The following is a 21,160-nucleotide window of genomic DNA, read 5'->3' as shown; positions in this document are numbered from 1 at the left end:
TTCATTTAGACAGCCCCAGTGTTCAAGGAGCTTACTGGGGGAAAGAAGAGGTGGGCTTTGAGATGGGCTTTCAAAGATGAATGGAGTTTCAGTTGATATAGTTGCTCAACTCTCAAAAATGGTTACAAATAGAAAGTAGGGTGAAGTGAACATGACCAAAAACACAGGAAAAGCAGGAAACTGTGGGGCTTCTTCAGGGGATTGGTGAATGTAATTCACATTGGTTAAAGCATGGGGTATGATAAAGGAAGAAGAATACAATAAAGGATCAGGGTTTAGAAAGTTTGAATTTGTGGTCCTTAAATGCCAGGGAGAGGAGTTAAAATTCAAACTGCAAATATTGTTTGATTTGTCAAGTTTCGTCTTTGTAAATATATTTAATGAGCACTTTCTTGTGTTGCAGTTAAGCCAGATAAGCCAAGATAAGAAACATATTTTCTATTTTTTAATTTTTTGTGGAGTGTTGCAGAGTCACACTTTCATGATTTACCTGGAAATTATGCCGAATTGTGTTTACTTTTTAGTTTAAAAAAATTACTATAGTGTGAATGTTTATCAGTTCTTGGCCATTTTATTTTTAATGATATTATCTAACATTTGGCATTAGAGCTGAATGATTAGTTACATAAAAATTCAGATATATTCATTGAAAATTATGGAAATGACCAACTCCATGAGCACATACTAAAATTTTAAAAGAGGGTACGTGATATCTGATGGTAGAGAAGAAATCAAGTGATACTTAAGTTTTTGGTTTCAGGAAAATTGGAGTTCAATTTCAGAGCACCATATTATATTATATTAGCATAACTCTTCTGTGCTTTAATTTTCTTGCATGCCTAAGTGCTAAGAATGCCTAGCACCTTGTAGAGAGGTAGTATAGTGTAGAGGTTAAAGTGAAGACTTTTAATCAGACTGACTAGTTTTGAATACTACCTCTCCCATATCATGGACTCCTTGATGTACTGCCCAGATCCCTCTTTTAAGGAAGAAATTGTCCCTGTAGCTGCTGGGAACTCTGTTAGCAGACAGCATTAAGTGGTCAGCCCCTCTGGGACTGACGAAACTTCAGATAGCCCTCTTGCCCAAATTCACACCTTTCCCATGGTGGATCACATCCATTTGGTGACTGAAGTAGTGGTATAAAGGCTCAGCCATTTTCACTCAATGCAGGACAGCTCTGATGTGCCATTTTTGCTCCAGTGTTACCTGTGGGGTCATTCAAGGCTACTGTGAAATCTGCATCACTTATCAACTACCCTCTCTGTTCACTCCTGCTAACTTCTCATGTCTTTCACGGATATTGATCCCAAACCAAAACCAAAACAAACCCATTGCTGTCGAGTTGCTTCTGACTCATAGCGACCCTATAGGACAGTAAAACTGCACCGTAGGGTATCCAAGGAGCAGCAGGTGGATTCAAACTGCCGACCTTTTTGGCTAGCAGCCGTAGCACACTGTAGCTGTTAACCACTGTGCCACCAGGTCTCCGTTGATCTGGAGGTACTCCCTAATATACATTCTGTATAATAAACTCCATATCAAGGTCTGCTTCTCAGAGAACGCAATCTACAACAGTTGGTGCTTAAAACGGTCTAAAAAAAGCAGGTAATAAAATGGGGTTTTGGAGCAGGATCACTTGCCATCTGGATGATAATGTCAACCCCATCACTGGGGGTAGACGGAGCACAGACAGTCCTGGACATAAGATGGTGGTTCACTAGTTGAAGCTTTCATGGATGGCAAATAAGGTTGACAAAGTGGTGAAAGGATATGCACTAGCTGTTTGAAGCATTTGGAAAGTATAGAGGAAAAGTAATCATATAATGAAATTGGATGGCTATTGCTTAGCTCACTTGACACTCTAGAAAGAAAAGATAGCAAAAGACTTAAGAGCTATTAATAGCCAATTAAAAGCCAGTGGACCTCTTTTATAGCATGTAAAACCAGTTGCCGTCAAGCTGATTCCAACTCATGTTGACATTATGTGTGTCAGAGTAGAACCGTGCTCCATAGGGTTTTCAATGGCTGGTTTTTTAGAAGTAGATCACCAGGACTTTCTTCCGAGGTGCCTCTGGGTGAACTCCAACCTTTCAGTTAGCAGCCTACGCATTAATCATTTGCACCATGCAGGGACTGCCTTGTAGCATACAAAGAGACCCTTATTTCCTGCAGAGGGATATCAGACAAAGCTGAAGATCAATCACAGGACTTAATTATCAGAGTAACTGAGCTCCAAAGAAGGTTAAACTCCGAGTCAGTGGAAGTCTGTGAGGAAAGAATAGGACACCAACACATGCAATGGGGACATCTGGGTTGTGGCCCCAGAAAATCTTAGACCCACAATTTTCCTGAACCATCTAAGCCAGCTCTCTCTATTAAGGGCTAACAACACCCCGCTCCCTTTTGCTTATAAATAGTGCAGAGGCTTCTCAAGGCAACATAATGCCCCTCAGGATCTACCCCCACCCATATCACTACTATGGATATAATTAGGGTTACACAACTGTATAATCCATCTGGGAAGTACTGGGCTTAGTAAGGGAGGAAAGGAGCTGCATGACCTAGCTAGCCTACATGGGCAAGAGCCAAGGGAGTATATGTGGAACTGGACTCTGGGGAACTAAGGAGTGGAAGGAGGAGTAGCCCTGCTTATGATCACTCCCAGTGATTCACTTAGGGAATTTGTGCTTCCTGTCTCTACAACTCTAGGTCTGCAGTTTTAGAGTTCCCTTTACAGGTTTAGAGTTTCCTTTCACCAGGAGACCCATAAAGGGTCCCACTGAACTAAATTGTGGCTAATGCCTGGGTAATTCAGGCTCATTGTTTATAGGGACCAGCAGGGAAGGAATGGAGTCACTGTCTTGTCAGGGATAGTTGACCCTGATCATGAGGATGATGTAACTGCAGTTAAGCAATGAGGAAGGGGAGGATTATGTTTGGCACCCAAATGATTCACTTGTTTGCCTCTGGTACTCCCTTGACCAATTGTGACCCCACCTATAAGGGACATCGTGACCAGAGGCTGAAATCCTTCAGGAATGAGATCTTGGTTCAGCTACTAATTAAGCCACTGAGACAGGCAAAGTTGCTAGCTGAGAGTGAAGGTAATCTGGAATAGATGATAGAAGGTGAAGACTGAGTATTAGTTGCCATTCAAAAACCAACTTCACATTTATCTTCTTCTAAGTTTCCTTCAAGAAAATAGGCTACTGGATTCTGGAGATGCTGCTCTCTGCATGTATATGAAGAAGATTCAAATAGCACAAAGGACAAACTATGGTAGACACTGTGGTGTGCTGCCCATCTCCCTTTAAGGAGATCTTCTCCAGTGTTGTAAACAAGAACTTTCAGTTCTCAGCCCCTCCAAGCTGCCTTGCCCATGCTCCCACCCTTCTGAGGGAGGCCCACTGATTGAGACCGGTGGAGATACAAACGCCCGGTTTGGCCCAACGTGGGCAACTCTGATGGGCTGTTTTAGCTCTAGATTTCTCCAAAGTGATGCATAAAGCTGTCGTCAGGCCTGCATCAGAGCCTTACTTCTCTCTCTGCTCAATTTGTTTCCTTCCCCTGTCTTCCACAAGTATTGATCTTAAAGCACACCTTAATAAGATTCTGCCACTGGACTCCATCTCAGAGACAGCTTCCTGGAGAACTCAGCCTAATTAACTTTGGGAACTTGAGAAAGTTAAATCACCTTTCTGTACCTTGATTTCTGAATCTGATAATGATAAAACCTCTCTCAAATGGTTGTTGTGAGAATTTATGTGGTAATCCTTAGACAGTATCCGGCACATAGTAAACACTCAATAAATGGTAGCCATTATTATTAATTCACAGGATTATTTTAAGGATAAAGGATAAAGTAAGAAAATAGAAGTGAGGCTACTGTGAAAATATTTTAAAGATTAGTATTCATATAAATGGCATATTGATTGTTTCCTACATTAGTATCTTTTTCCGATGCAAAAGCTAGAGTTAATTCTATGCCCTTAGGAATATTTTATTTGTCTGTCAACTCTTGTTACCCATGGTTACAGGTACCTGGAACAACTGATTTCTTTCACACATTGAGCCTTGTGAAGTGAATGGAATATAACCAATCTTCCTAACTGCAATGGCATACATGTTTAATACAGTTTTAGTCAAACTGTAGGTACTCAACAGTGGCTCTGTGATAAAAAGAAAGTGTTTTCTCTCCTGCAGTCCAATGCTGAAAACAATATAAATGTTAAGCAATAACACAGTATTAGCTTTTTTTAATTCTAAAGAAAAATAACTTTATTCCACCAATTCAGTTAATAATTTGAACACCTGTTGTGTTCCTGGTCCTATGCTAGGCACGAGGGATATAAAGAAGTGCAAAAAAAAATTCTTTGACCTTTAGAAATTTGTAGGTATCTATTGTATATTTTCTTGTTTCCTAGTAATTCCCATTGATATGGTAATTGAAGAGTGAAGAACTAAGAAAGGAATCTCTTAAATAAAAATAATGTAATAACTGCCAATTTATTAAGCACTTACTATGTGGTAGACAATATGTTAATGGCTTTACTAATATCCGATTTAATCCAATTTAATCAATAGTTAGGGAACAGCTTCTGTGTGTCAGGCACATAGTGAACAATAGCACAACAGTCAACAAGTCAGGCATGGTCCTAGCTCTTCCAGAGCTTCTTGTCTAGTCAGGAAGACAGACAGTTAAACATGAAATTACAATATAGAATAACTGCTGTAATCTGGAAATAATAGGTGGTTTGGGACAAAAAAGGACCTAGGACATAAAAGAGAAGCCCAACCTGTTTTTGCGGGGTCAGGGAAAATTTCTAAGCTGAGACCTGAAATATACGCAAGAGATTGAAGGGTGCAGAGAAGGAATAACATGCACAAAGAAACAGGGGAACCAGAGCAATATTCATCAAGCTGGAAAGCAGTGTACTAAGGGTACTCTGGAGCCCTGGTGGTGCAGTGGTTAAGAGCTTGGCTGCTAACCAAAAAGTAGGCAGTTCAAATCCACCAGCTGCTCCTTGGAAACCCTATGGTGTAGTTCTACTCTGTCCTGCAGGGCCACTATGAGTCAGAATCAACTCTACAGCAACGGGTTTGGTTGTTTTTGGAAGTGTACTCCAGGATTCTGGAATCTGAAGAAGTAAGCAAAGAGCGAGCTAAGTATGAAGGACCTTGTATACCCTGTGAAAGAGCTTATACTTTTTCCTAGGGCAATGGGAAGCTGTTGCAAGGTTTTTAGTAGGGAGATACCCATTGCCGTCGAGTTGATTGCAACTCACAGCGACTCTATAGGACAGAGTAGACCTGCCCCATAGGGTTTCCAGGCTGTAAGTCATTATGGAAGCAGATTGCCACATCTTTCTCCTGCAGAGCGGCTGATGAGTTCGAGCCCAGACCTTTTGGTTTGCAGTGGAGAGTTAACCACTTCGCCACCAGGGCTCCTTCGTAGAGAGATAGATGACTGAATGTATTTGCATTTGAAAAGTGTCACTCTGACAGCATGTTAGTTTCATGATGGAAGCAAGACTGGATCAATGGGAGGCTGTTAAAATTATCCTTGTATCAGGGGATTAGTAGTTTAGAGTAGGGGAGCTTCATGGAGAATGAAAAGTGTATAGACTCAAAGCATATGTAGAAAACAATAGAACTTGGGGAGTGGTAGGATGTGGGCACTGAGGCAAAGAAAGAATAGGAATGCTGCATTCAGTTCTGCAGCTGTTGCCTTGCAGAAACCTGACTGCCCAGGATGAGTAGGTGCTGAAAGCTAATGTGCACCCAGATCACCTGACGGTGCGCTCTGGCATGGGCTGTGTCTGCCTGGAGAAAACAGGAGCTGGCCTAAATCTCACAAAGTCACCATATGGGTTCTTGGTAGCCCTGGAGAATTTTATTTCTGTTTCTTTTTTACCAGTTGCTGTCAAGTCAATTCCAACTTGTAGTGACCCCATGTGTGTCAGAGTAGAACTGTGCTCCACTGGGTTTTCAGTGGCTGCTTCTTTGAAAGTAGATCTCCAAGCCTTTCTTCCAGAATGCCTCTGGATGGACTTGAATCTCCAACCTTTCGTTGTTGTTATTAGATGTTGTCAAGTTGGTTCCAACTCAGTGACCCTATGTATAACAGTATGATACAATGCCCAGTCCTGCGCCATCCTCACAATCGTTATTATGCTTGAGCCCATTGTTACAGCCACTGTGTCAGTCTATCTCATTGAGGATCTTTCTCTTTTTCACTGACCCTGTACTTTACCAAGCATAATGTCCTTCTCCAGGGACTGATCCCTCCTGATAACATGTCCAAAGTATGTGAGACAAAGTCTTGTCATCCTTGCTTCTAGCAAGCATTCTGGCTGTTCTTCTTCCGAGACAGATTTATTCATTCTTCTGGCAGTCCATGGTATATTTAGTATTCTTCACCAACACCATAATTCAAAGGCATCAGTTCTTCTTTGGTCTTCCTTATTCATCGTCCAGCTTTTGAATGCATATGAGGCAATTGAAAATACCATGGCTCGGGTCAGGTGCACCTTAGTCTTCAAGGTGACATCTTTGCTTTTTAACACTTTAAAAAGGTCTTTTGCAGCAGATTTGACCAATGCAATGTCTTATTTGATTTCTTGACTGCTGCTTCCATGCATGTTGATCGTGGATCCAAGTAAAATGAAATCCTCCAACTTCTTCATTAACAATAATGCCAAGTTTTCTGGTTTGGACAATTGGATTACTGGTAGTGCCATTGGCTGAAACAGGGAACAGAGAAAGTGGTGAAGAGAAAAGTAATGAATGTAGTTTGAACTTATATCCTAATACAAACCTTATGAAGTAATATTAACCCCATTTTATAAAAGCAGAAATTGAGCCTTAGAGAGGGTAAGTGGTTTTCTCAAGGACCTATAGTCAGTAAATGGTAAAACTGGGATTCAAATCTTGAAACTATATATTGTTAAAATCACCGTAAAAAGCAAAAAACAAAAAACCACTGCCATTGAGTTGATTCTGACTCATAACGACCCTATAGGACAGAGTATAACTACCCTGTACTGTTTCCAAGGAGCAGCTGATGGATTCAAACTGCCGACCTTTCGGTTAGCAGACGAACTTCACCATAGTTTCCAACAAATAGGAAAGACAAAAATAGCATTCACATATTAGAGTAACACCTCTATAAGGAAAGTAGATTTAATTCCGTTTTGGAAATGTACCTGAGTAATTGTTAAATCATTTGTATATTTAAACTTTTGAATAATTAGGAAACTTTTCAAAAATGTCCTTGCCTCTAAGCTTTCTCTTCACCATAGCTATCTTCACACTTGCTGTTCTATTGACCTTCTCTCTTTTCTCTAAAACCTTTTCTCAATCTTTCAAGCTTCAACTGTAGGCTCACTTCCTTCAGGAAATCGTTCTGAACATCCTGCTTGATAAAATGTTCCTCTCATGAGCTCCCTGGGTGTTTTGTGTATACCTCTTTCACTTGAATTATCACACTGCCCTAAGAGTTGGTTCACTTTTAGTTTTATATTTCTAGTACCTGGCACATAGTTGCTACTCAGTAAATATCGTTTGATAGAATATTATGTGAATGAACCACTTACTGCTCAAGACCCACATCTTCTAATAAGTCCCCATTGATTTACCCAGACTATTTTCTACTCTTGTGTTACCCAGACATGGCTGAACATAAAATGAACTGGTGATTTAAAAAATTACAGATCACCAGGCTCCACCTCAGACCTGTTAAGGCTGGAAGAGGGCCAAGATGTCTGGACTTTTGGAATGCTTCCCACACGATTATGCAGCCAGCCCAGCCTTGACATTTAGTAGCCACTGCTCTAGCCTACAGCACAACCTGATACAACCCCTTTGTGTATGCTTGTAATTATTAAATTTTTACTATATTTATATCTTCATTTAGTTTAAAGAATTTTGAGAAAAAGTATCTGTATGAAAACTTTTTGATATAACACCAAGCACCCAGTGGGGTGAATGAATATTACATATTTGTCCATAGCCACTGGAGAGCATTTTTCTGTTTCATGTCTTGAATTTATTAAGTTACTTAGGGTCCTTTCATTTTAATAGAGCTGCATGTCACACTCTGGATACTAAGTGCAATCTATGTAAACATATTTGTAAAGCAGGTATTTTTTCTACTTGTTGGTACAACATATATTTTTATATGATTATACTAGTATTTTAGAAAATATAAAAACATTTTTATCTTGCCATCTGTCATGCACCTTATAAATCTGGCCAACACAGAATCCCTCTGGGCTGAGGCCAGCAGAACTGTTTCACTTCTGCCTTGTTTATGTACTATCACAGCTAATGTCAACATGGTTTTATTTGCTGTTGCTCTGAAAAAGCTGACTAGAAGCCATGTAGATACTTTATAAATCATCTACATTTTCTTCTGTATCATTGAGATCATTAAAACTGTGTTTTTCGGACTATAGTTAATTCTAACTCAGAGCACCAACATCTTATTTAAGTTGACATTCTACAGATTTCTAAAATGGTTTGTGCCAGATGCCCATTTGTTTTCTCAAGAAGCATGATTGAACTGAATGGAAACTTGGCTTAACTTAACCTCATAAACTGCAGTGTCTTGACATTTTGCCATGGAAGTATATTATCATTTGTAGGGCATATTTTATGTTTTTGTTCCCATTTCCTCTGTTAGTAATCTAGATAACCTAGCATTTGTTGACGCAACAAATGATTATGTATAAATAATGCAATCATAGTTTTCTGATGACTATTCAACACTTCTGCAGCTAATGTGATGTCATTCCAGATAACCTTACTAAGTATTTTGTACTCTCATAGTACTTTCAGATCTAAGATTTATCATTTGTTCTTCCTTTTACTTCAGGTATGCTGCTTCTTAGGGCTGAACTCTTTGAAGCAACTCATGATAAATTCAGCATCACAGGATTTTGCTATGCCTTCTTTGTGGTGGAACATCTCCCAAACGTGACATTTTCCAAATAACTTCCCAGGGCCCCTATCAAATGTAAGCACACTTCTGGAACATGTTACTCCCTTCTTACCCATTTTTCTAGACTATACTTCCTATGTAGGTTAAGTCATCATCCCTGCTTCCTGCTGCACTGTCCAGTCGCTTCATGATCCTTTCACCCAAGTGCCAATATCACAGCATTGGTGTCCTGCCTCCAGTCTTCCTAATTCTATTCCATCCTCTGTAACAACTGCCATGATGGTTTTTCAGACATCATATTTAAGTCATTCTCTTGCTAACTCTATAGAAATGTCTTCTTTCATATCAAATCTGAATTCTCAGTATACTCTTCAAAGCCCTCAGTGGGCTACATCAAGACCATCCCACTTCCCCCCTTGTTGTTTACCAATATGAACTCTTGGTTCCTAGCCAATTTATTTTTCTTTTTAGTTTTTAACTTATTCTCACTTTCCATACCCTCAGTCGTGTTCAATGCATTTTATTTTAATCATCTACTTGCTCTGTGCTCTCTCAACAATTGTACTTAGCAGTAGGTAAGGGAAGGTTGAATTTATGAAGATAGGTGTGAAACTCTAAAATTAGCAGGACAAATCATATTTTGAATTCACTAGAGGCAGCTCAGTATTTAAAATAACCTCCCTAGTAATTATCCTATTTAATAAATTAAAGGAGTCCTTTTCAAGACTGAAACATTTTCTAGTGTTTCTTTTTTCTGTTAATTTGAAGCTTTGTTTTCTGAGTTTTCCTGAAATAAAAATCAGACTCATAGAAGCTTGGTTTTAGAAGATCATTGAGTCTTAAACTCTAATTTTAATGCAATAAAATTTATATCATTACAGTTTGTATTATGTTACATATTGCTTATATGTTGACTTACAATTGATTTCCTAATGTTTCATATCTTGTTTCCCTACTTGCTCCTCTTGTTTCCTCTTTCTCAGTTAATGACACTATCATCTATCGAGTAGTGCAAGCCAGAAACCTAGAACTCATCAAGACCTCACCTCTTTGCTTGACTCAACACTATAATCTTTACCACTAGACTGTAAGCCCCTTGAGGACAGGGAGAGTGCTTGTTCACCATTCTGTCTCTAGTGCCTAGCACAGTACCTGGAATATAAAAGGTAGTCAATAAATACCTGAATTAATGAATGAGAATGACTCTTCTTTCTAGATCTAAACTATTAACAAATCCTCCTGAGTTTGCCCCCTAAATACAGGTAGTCCCCAACTTACAGGGTACCATTCTGATGACTCAGTTGCAAATCAGTTCTGATGTAAGTCGAATAGGTCATTTTTTTTTTTAAGTTTTCACTATTATTGCCTTTTATTATCAGTATCTTTATAAATCTGATCTTTATTTGTCTTTGGACATACATATACATTACAGATATATTTTAATACATGCATGCATACATAAAACAATACACAAATCATACAAATTTACTCCAACAATGAAGGAGAATTGGACAATGTTGGCATTTTGGCAGTTGTGGTAGTAACTCTGCTTATGGAAGGTTCTGGGTTATCCCTCAGGATAAGTATGGCATTTCCAGTCAGAAAATTATGAGAGTTCTCTGTATGGTCCTTTTCTATTTTTATTCATATATTTTGCGATAACATCGCACTGCTTCCCAAATCTGCCTGTTGACTTTATCAAAGCAGTCAACATTTGGGTCTGTGTTTACAAGCAACTGAAGCCCCTGATTTAGTTCTGAAAACTAAATCTATACTGCAGTGTTTTGAACAGTAAATCATAAAATTGAACATTTAAGAATGGTAACATCAGCAAATTACGTGCTGCAACATTGTATGTGGTACATATTACTAATAATAAGATTTACTAAATAAAAAAAGGACGATTGTTAAGTATAGTTTGTCGTAACTTGAACATGTCATTAAGTCGATCAGAGACTACCTATAGTTATTTAAGGCATCCTGGTGGCACTGTTAGTCGGAATCCACTGAACTATAATGGGTTTGGTTTGATTGTGGTTTGGTGGAGCAGCGATTAAGCGCTCATCTTCTAACTGAAAGGTTGATGATTTGAACCCACCAGCCACTCTGTGGGAGAAAGATATGCCAATCTGATTCCATAAAGATTACAGCCTTGGAAACCCTATGGGGCAGTTCTACCCTGTCCTATAGGGTCGCTATAAGGTCACTATGAGTTGGAATCAACTCGATGGCAATGGATTTTAAATTAGTTAAATAATTATTTAATCTGTTCTCTCTTGTCAACCCTATTCTGTTCAAGCCCTTATCATCTCTTATCTAGACTGTTGAAATAATCTCTGTCACCAATCTGATCTCCCCATCCACCCTTTAACATTTCCCCAAATGATTCATCTTGAATTAAAATATGGCAATGCCACTACTTGCTAAATTTCTTCAATGGAATCATCTTCAAGTTCCTTGGAATGGAGATAAGGCCTTCTGTGACCTGACCTCTTCCTATCCTATCTCTCCAGCTTCAGCTTGTACCACTCTCTCTCTTTTCAAATAATACCACACTGATTTTTATTTCTCTTATATACTATTAACTATATTTACATAGCAGGTGAGCTCTTAGCTTAGCCTGGAGAAGTTGTCAAAGAAGGATTTCTGGAGAGGAAGATACGTGGGAGAGGTCTCGAAAGATTAGTAGTAGTTATCTGGGAAGAAAACAGAGCCTTAGACAGAAGTACAATCTCTTTCTGCCCCTTTTTGGTTTTTAGTTATAAGTATTTAAACTTTGAAATTTTGTCACCTAAATTAAAAGCTACATGAGTCATGAAATCTCTTTCAGTTAATCATTGTGGCTGGTAACATGTCTCTTCATTCATTCATTCATTCATCCAACAATTATTCATTGAGTGCCTTGTATGTGCCAAGCACTGTGCTAAACACTAAAGGCATAGAGATGAGCAAAGAAGGCATGCACCCTGACCTCATGGAACATAGACACAGTTATAAGTCACAGTTAAAACTTCCAAGCCTAAGACCTAATGGCTGATTTGACCACAAGGGACCAAATAAAAAATTCCAAAAATATGTCTTTAACCTGTTATCTAAATGAATATTCTGCTCATTCAATAAGGAATGAATAATAATTCACTTCCATGATGGATGTGGTGAGAATAACTGATACTTTTAACTCATTGCCAATAATACCATCATATAGATGATCAGTGTGTTTAGGAGTTATTGTAAGAATGGCTAATGGACAGTTTTGCCTTTAAGCATGGAGTCGCTCTAAGAAAATCTTGAAAGCTTTTTAAATTCCTGTCAATATTATCCTAAGAGTTTTTCTGTAGATGAGACTGATGTTTACTCTCCCCTTAAAGCAATAATACAGCACTGTAAGAGGCTTAACACATCCTTAACAACCTTTCTTACCATCTTAGAAGCTCTGCTGAATATATGTGTTCAAGATGATGTGGTTTCAGTGCTGAAAGGTTCTTTAAGGCTGAATGAGATGCAAAACTAGCACTGAAAATCATTGGTTTTGATTCATCAAGGAGATTTTGGATAACCTTAAATGTCATCCACACAAGCAATATAGATACAGTTTTAAAGCTCTCCTCTGTGGCTAAAGTCATTCAAGTAGACTTTAAACTTACTACTTGATTTATGAATACGTATCCAAAAAATATATTTGCTGCACTTCTGGAAGTATTTTATATCTGAATTGATCAATTTACTTTATTGTTTCCATTCCATATTTTCAACATTCAAAAAGAATTCCTTACTAAAATATTTAAATTCCTATTCGATACTTGCTGAGTCACACTTTTATTTTAATATCTTTACCATTTTAATTTATTCATCTTGCAAATATGCTATATCTTTTAACACTTTGTCTATTTTATTCACAGAGAAATTACACATATCTAGTCCTATAACTGTATAATAGATAAAAAGCATGGGTGGTCAAAATTTTGTTAGGGAGAAACCAAAAGTAGTTGTGAGATATTAAGAAGTGGAAGAAGGTGAACTAGAACCTATACATGTCCTCAGGTAGGCATTAGAAGCTAAATATAGGCAGACAGAATAGTTATTTACTCGATATCAGAGAAAGATAAGATATCCAGAAACTGAAGAATCAAGCCCAGAGCCAGGTGTGTAGCTATGGTTACTAAGTTTACTGACTGTTACCTTAACAAGAAAAAGGAAAGCACATCAGGAATCCAGTCACAATTAGGATTATATGGTATAAAAAAAGAACAGGCTTACCTTGGAGATATTGCGGGTTTGGTTCCAGACCACCACAATAAAGCAAATATTGCAATAAAGCCAGTCACACAATTTTTTTGGTTTCCCAGTGCATATAAAAGTTATGTTCACACTATACTGTAGTCTATTAAGTGTGCAATAGTATTATGTCTAAAAAAAATGTACATACCTTAATTAAAAAACACTTTATTACTAAATAATGATAACCATCATTTGAGCCTTCAGTGAGTCATAATCTTTATGCTGGTGGAGGGTTTTGCCTCGATGTTGATGGCTGCTGACTGAGCAGGGTGGCAGTTGCTGAAGTTTGGGAGGCGGTGGCAATTTCTTAAAATAAGACAACAATGAAGTTTGCCGTGTTGATTGACTCTTCCTTTCATGAAAGATTTCTCTGTAACATGCGATGTGGTTTGATAGCATTTTACTCACAGTAAAATACTTCTTTCAAAACTGGAGTCAGTCCTCTCAAACTCTGCCTCTGCTTCATCAACTAAGTTTATGTAATATTCTGTAATTCTGTAAAGGTATTGTCATTTCCACAATGTTTACAGCATCTTCACCAGGAGTAGGGTCCGTCTCAAGAACCCACTTTCTTTGCTCATCCATAAGAAACAACTCCTTATCCGTTCAGTTTTATCATGAGATTGCAGCAATTCAGTCGCATCTTCAGACTCCACTTCTAATTCTAGTTCTCCTGCTATTTCCACCAAATCTTCAGTTACTTCCTCCGCTGAAGTCTTGAACCCCTCAAAATCATCCATGAGAGTTGGAGTCAGCTTCATCCAACCTCCTGTTAATGTTGCTATTTTGACCTCCTCCCATAAATCACAAATGTTCTTAATGGCATCTAGAATGGTGAATCCTTTTCAGAAGGTTTTCGATTTACTTTTCCCAGATCCATCAGAGGAATCACTACATATGGCAGCTATAGCCTTATGAAATGTACTTCTTAAATATTAAGACTTGGAAGTTGAAATTACTCCTTGACCCATGGGCTGCAGAATGGATGTTGTGTTAGTGGGCATGAAAACGACATTAATCTTCTTGTGCATCTCTGTTGAGCTCTTGGGTGACCAGGTGCATTGTCAATGAGCAGTAATATTTTTAAAGAAATCTTTTTTCTGAGCAGTAGGTCTCAACAGTGGGCTTAAAATATTCAGTAAACCATGTTGTAAACAGATGTGCTGTCATCTAGGCTTTGTTGTTCCATTTATAGAGCACAGGCAGAGTAGATCTAGCATAATTCTTAAGGGCCCTAGGATTTTCAGAATGGTAAATGAGCATTGGCTTCAACTTAAAGTCACCAGCTGCTTTAGCCCCTAACAAGAGAGTCAGCCTGTCCTTTGAGGCTTTTTTTTAAATTGTGCTTTAAGTGAAAGTTTGCAGTTCAAGTCTGTTTCTCATGGAAAAATTTATACACACATTGCTATGTGACCCTAGCTGCTCTCCCTATAACATGACAACACACTACTTCTTTCCACCCCCAATTTCCTGTGTCCATTCAACCAGCTCTTGTCCCTTTTTGCCTTCTCTTCTTGCCTCTGGACAGGAGCTTCCCTTTTAGTCTCATGTATCTACTTGAGCTAAGAAGCACTCTTCTTCATTTTATGTCCCATAGTTCAGCCTAATCTTTGAAAAGTTGGCTTCGGGAATGGTTTCAGTTCTGGGATAACAGAGAGTCTGGTAGCCATGTCTTCTAGGGCCCCTCCAGTCTCAGTCAGACCATTAAGTCTGGTTTTTTTACTAGAATTTGAGTTCTGTGCCCCACTTTTCTCTTGCTCCATCAGGGACTCTCTGTTGTGTTCCCTGTCAGGGCGGTCATTGGTGGTAGCCTGGCACCATCTAGTTCTTCTGGTCTCAGGCTGATGGAATCTCTGGTTTACGTGGCCCTTTCTGTCTCTTGGGCTAATATTTTCCTTGTGTCTTTGGTGTTCTTCATTCTTCTTTGCTCCAGGTGGGTTGGGACCAATGATGCGTCTTAGATGGCCACTTACTGGCTTTTAAGACCCCAGATGCCACTCACCAAAGGTGGGATGCAGAACATTTTCTTAATAAACTTTGTTATGCCAGTTGACCCAGCTGTCCCCTGAAACCATGGTCCCCAGACACCTGCCCCTGCTACTCTGTCCCTCGAAGTGTTTAGTTGTATTCAGGAAGCTTCTTAGCTTTCGGTTTAGTCCAGTTGTGCTTACTTCCCCTGTATTGTGTGTTGTCCTTCCCTTCACCTAAGATAATTCTTATCTACTATCTGGTTGTGCTGACTTCCCCTGTATTGTGTGTTGTCCTTCCCTTCACCTAAGATAATTCTTATCTAGTACCTTTGAAGCTTTGAAGCTAGGCATTGACTTCTTCTCTCTAGCTATCAAAGTCTTAGATGGCATCTTCTTCCAATATGAAGCAGTTTCATCTACATTGAAAATCTGTTGTTTAATGTGGCCACCTTCATCAATTATCTTAGCTAGATCTTCTGGATAACTTGCTGCAGCTTCTACAGCAGCGCTTGTTGCTTCACTGTGCACTTTTATGTTATGGAGACAGCTTCTTTCCTTAAACCTTACGAACCAAACTCTGCTAGCTTCAAACTTTTCTTCAGCAGCTTTCTCACCTCTCTCAGCCTTCACAGAATTGAAGAGAGTTAGGGCCTTGCTCTGGATTAGGCTTTGGCTTAAGGGAATGTTGTGGCTGGTTTGATCTTCTATCCAAACCACTAAAACTTTCTCTGTATCAGCAACAAGGCTGTTTCACTTTCTTATCATTCATGTGTTCACTCGGGTATCACTTTTAATTTCCTTCAAGAACTTTCCCTTTGCATTCACAACTTGGCTAACTCTTTGGCGCAAGAGACCTATCTTTCGGCCTGTCTTGGCTTTCCATATGCCTTCCTCACTAAGCTTAATCATTTCTAGCTTTTGATTAAAGTGAGAGACTTGTGACTCTTCCTTTTACTTGAACACTTAGAGGCCATTGTAGAGTTATTAATTGGCCTAATTTCATTGTCATTTCTCAGGGAATAGGGAGGCCGAGGAGAGGGAGAGAGACGGAGGAATGACGGTAAGTGGAGCAGTCCGAACACACACATTTATCAGTTATGTTCGCCATCTTATATGGGCATGGTTTGTTGTGCCCCAAAACAATTTCAATAGTAACATCAAAGATCACTGATCACAGATCACCATAAGATGTACAATAATAATGAAAAAGTTTGAAATATTGCAAGAATTACCAAAATATGACACAGAGAAATGAAGTGAGCACATGCTGTGGGAAAAATGGCACCAATAGACTTGCTCAATGCAGGGTTGCCACAAAGCTTCAATTTATTAAAAAAATGCAACATCTGTGAAGTGCAATAAAGCAAGGTATGCCTGTAGTAAAAATTATTGCACTTGGTTGGAGAGTGATATAATTACGAGTTGAAGAATGAGAGAGAACTGAAATTACAGAATAATCAATATCCTACCATTTAGCACCACTGCTAACACCACTACAACAGGATGTGTATTTCTCGGGATATATGCATGGAATGACTAGATTTTGATAAAGATGCTCAATTCACCTGATATTTATGTTGAAAGCAATCATCAGGCACATGCACCTGTCACTATGAACTGCTAAAGCTGTCTCAATATTGTCTTGAATTCAGAATCCCTTGATGTGGTGTTTTCCTCATTCTTTTATAAGAAGTAGATGCCACTTGATCTGGAAAAGTTTCAACATACACTGAGAGGGAGTGAATATGAGGGAGATTTTAAAGTGTAGTTGTTGGTAAGGCTTATGATACTTGTAGTTAGATTTAGCTGAGTGTTAGCTGGTCCAGCAAAGTTCAGTCATTATTATATTTTGTCTGCTAAAAGGCAGCCATTGATATCAATTAGCTATGTGTTTGTAGATGCTTTATATCTTTCCTATAGCATGTATCTGCTTCATATGCTGTACTGGGGCTTTAGAATGAAAATCATTAGGAAGACTGGAAGAAGTAGAGCCAGGAGAGTGGTCCTAGAGAGAAATCCATTTGTACTGTGGGTTAGTGAGCCAAATGTGCTGTTGAGTAAGGTTCTCAAAGGTGAAGAGAAGCAAGCTGGTGCCATAGCTTACAAAAACAAATGGTTAAATCTAAAAAGAATAACCAAGGTGACCAGAACACAGAGATAAGAGATTCCTAGTTTTGCGAGGTTAAGTTAGCACAGAGTCGAAGAACTCAAATAGTTACTGGAAAGAAAGATGTTCACAGGCTCAGCTAAAGGTCTAGGCAGGAGTGAAGAATCAGTCCTGTAACTGAGTATGAAAATGAAAGAAGAGACAGGAGTTTGGGAAAGGCTAGTTATGTGTTGTTTTAATGTAGATAGGGAAAAGGAAATAGATTCAAGTCCTATGTTGATTAATGAATATGTGATCATTAGAGGTGGAGTTGTCAAATAACATAAAAGTGTTGTGATTGGAAGAATGATAACAGAGGGAAGAGTTAGAGGACCAAATGATAAATTCAGTTCAGGATCAATTTAAGAACCTAATGGAACTGATATGGATATATGAAGAGGTCGTCAAGCAATTAAAAATGTGAGTCTAGAATTTTGGGGTTTGGTTAGGGTGGGGTTAAGTTAGGTTAAGTTTCTGAATCGATGAAACCTTAGTAAGCTTGAAAAAAGAGGGATTATAAAGAAAGAAGACAACGAAGGCAGAATCAGAGAGAATGTCTGCATTCAGGAACACAGGAAAGGGAGAGAACACAGTGAAGAAGATAAAGAAGGAATGGTCAAAGAGCAGGAAAGAACTTAAAGAATTTAGTCTTACTGAAACCAAGTGAGTGGCTATTAAAAAGGATAGAAATTTGTGGAGGTGAGAAGTGCATAATGCTATCAAATTTTACAGGGCAAGTAAGGATGTTGAATTTGGCAATTAAGTCATTGGGAACTTTTGGGAAAGCTGAAGTAGTAATAATTAACTCTTATTGAGTACCTTCTTCATAGCAGCTAGTATTTTAGGAAATTTATACATACCATCCCATTTAATCTTCATAATGACCTTACCAAATTTAGGACAGAAATACAACCAGAATGTTCCTTAGAAGGGAGGATGGTGAGACTTTGGCTTCCTTACTTTGGACACGTCATCAGAAAAGACCAATAGCTAGGAAAAAAAGATCATGTTTGGTAAAGTAGAGGGTCAGCAAAAATGAGGCAAACCCTCAAGGAGATGGATTAACACAATAGCCACAACAATGGACTCAAACATACCAACAATCATGAAGATGGCACAGGACTGGGCAACATTTCCTTCCATTATAGGTAAGGTTGCCATGAGTTGGAGCTGACTCGACAGCAACTAACAAGAACAGCAATGAGCGCTACTCTTGTTTTATAGCTGACATAACTAAAGCACAAAGAGATTAGGTTACTTACGCAAGCATATGACACTAATGGAGAAGCCATGATTTAATCCTCACAGTCTAACTTTAGAACCTAGACTTTTAATGGAGAATACTGGAGTTGAATTTGAATTAATTGCTAAAGTCCTGTATAAAAATGTAGGAATGAACTAGAGATCTAGTAGCTGATGGCATGACAAATGAAGAGAGAGTCTTATAACAGGAGAGAGTAAGCCACAAAGAAGGGAGTTGTTGAACAGGCGTGGATGGAATGAGAGTCTAGAAGTGCTGGTGGGGAACAAGGACATGCAGCCTCCCTTTGAGAATGAATGGCCTGACCTGACTGGGTTGGAAATAAAGTACAGTTTTCAAGAAAAACAAATGATTCAATTAAGGTGAAGAGGTAGAGACGATTAAAAATGTAAGAGTTTGTTTTGGAGGCCGTAGTGATTAGGCTTGCCATAGAACCAACCAAGGAAATTAGGTCAGAGGAAGAGTAGAGCTACACTGCAAGGGATGAAAGTGTAAGAGACAGCAGTTGAGAGGAGAGAATAGTAAGTGGTTATTTACCCCAGGATTGAAAGGACTAGAGATCAGGAGGTATTTTAGAGGGCCCTAGATGTATGCAGGGTTATGTTTAAAGGGAGTGCTAAATAGATTGTATAGAACTATTTTGTTGCCAGATTCTAAATACAATGTTACGATGGTATGTGTCCCCAAAAAATATGTGTTGTAAATCTTAACCCCTATGTCTGTGGTTATAATTCCATTTGGGAATGGATTGTCTTTGTTATGTTAATGAGACAGGATTCATATAGGATGTGTCTGAAGTCAATTTCTTTTGAGATATAAAAGAGATTAAACAAGGAAGAGAGAGATGCAGAGATAGGGGAAGACAGATGCCAAGCCACATGAATATTGCAGGAGCTCAAAAGAGACAAGGACCTTCCTCCAGAGCTGATAGAGAAAGTCTTCCCCTAGAGCCAGCACCCTGACTTCAGACTTCTAGCCTCCTAAACTGTGAGAAAATAAATTTTTCATGTTAAAGCCACCCACTTGTCGTATTTCTGTTATAGCAGCACTAGATAACTAAGACATAATTCCAAACACTCTGACCCCAAAAATTAGGTCCTCAGAAATTTTTAAAATTGGTACCACTTGTTTTGGGAGACTCATATGAAAATTAAACTATAAAAAACTAGGAGAATTTAAAAAATCATTTGAGTAGAGAAGTCTCTTTTAAATGTGACAAAAATGTACAATCCATAAAAGAAAGATTTTCAAATTAAATTTGAAACAAAGTCAAAATAGCAAAAAACACTATAAGCAAAGTCAAAAGATAAACTTGACAAGTATTGGCAATTCTTACCATAAATAAATAAATAATTTTTTTTAATACAGATTAATAGAAAAATGGCCAAAAGACATGTGTGCCTGTTCACAGAACAGAAAACACAAACAGCTTTTAAATGTAAAGAAGATGTTTAATCTCACTTGTGAGAGAAATGTGAAGCAAAACTATAATCAGATACCATTTTTTCCTATCAGCTCAACAAAGATAAAATATTTGTGATAACTCATTACATTGGCCAAGATACAAGAAAACATATACTTTTATATATTACTGGTGGAAGTGGAAATTGTTCTAATATACTGGCAGTATATTTATAAAATTACAAGTGCACCATACCCTTTGACCCAGTAATTTGACTTCTGGGAATTTATCTTGCAAAGGGAGTCAGATATATGAGAAATGACACGTGAAGAAGGTTATTCACTGAGGCATTATTTTAATTGTAAAATATTATAAACTATTGCAAATTTGGGATTGGAGAAGTAAATTATACCACAATGAAATGTTCCTTAAAAGTGGTTAAAAAAAAGAGCAAGGAAGCTGTATACACCGTATTTTTACACAAATAACATGCCCATTCTACATTTTTTTTGCCAATCCGCCCTCCCCGACTCTGTGAGGTATTTTTATAAGTGTGGCTATGCCAGTTTTTCTCTACATGTTGCTGTAAAAGTTGTGCTGTAAGTACCAATATAGAACAATCCCCGAGGGCTGTACATAGTGTGTTACCTTTTGGGTAAATGTAGGAGAAGCAAAAGGGATATATATACTTATTATTTTTACATAACGTGTATCTAGAGGAAATGCCCCCCCAAACTGGCAAACTTTACTGGTTACCTCAGGGAATCTGGGTGCTGAGGAATAAGGTGGGTGGGGGATATTTAGCCACTGCATACCCCTTTGTGCTTTTAACTGTCCGGTAGTTTGGATTCCCTGGTTCGGGATAAGGGATAGGGCCAAGAGAATTGTAATTTTCAAAAATAAAACAATCTTTCAAGACACAGGACCCTGGCACAGGGCTTAAGTAAGGTGAGTGCGGACAAATTGCTTAAAAGTAAGTTTATGAGTGCCTAAAACTACAAATCATGGTTTGTGTATTTTATTTTGCAGACAATGAGGAACCAATGAAGAACTTTGAGCAGGAGAATGATATATGCAGGGCATTATTTTGGAAGATTAATCATGAATTTATGTGCATGATAGATTGGAGAAATGAAGTACCAATAGGTAGAAAGACCAA

The 21,160-nt window shown here is 38.4% G+C and overlaps 1 pseudogene; it reads right to left on the bottom strand.

Annotated features, from left to right (window-relative positions):
- Positions 1-13,036: 13,036 nt before the first annotated feature.
- LOC105756751 (tigger transposable element-derived protein 1-like) lies at positions 13,037-16,357 on the bottom strand (annotated as a pseudogene).
- Between the last annotated feature and the right edge of the window lie 4,803 nt (positions 16,358-21,160).

The sequence above is a fragment of the Trichechus manatus genome, unplaced genomic scaffold (genome assembly GCF_000243295.1).
Source record: "Trichechus manatus latirostris isolate Lorelei unplaced genomic scaffold, TriManLat1.0 scaffold00148, whole genome shotgun sequence".
In the NCBI taxonomy this organism is placed as follows: Eukaryota; Metazoa; Chordata; class Mammalia; order Sirenia; family Trichechidae; genus Trichechus; species Trichechus manatus.
This window is presented reverse-complemented; position numbering and strand designations above follow the sequence as displayed.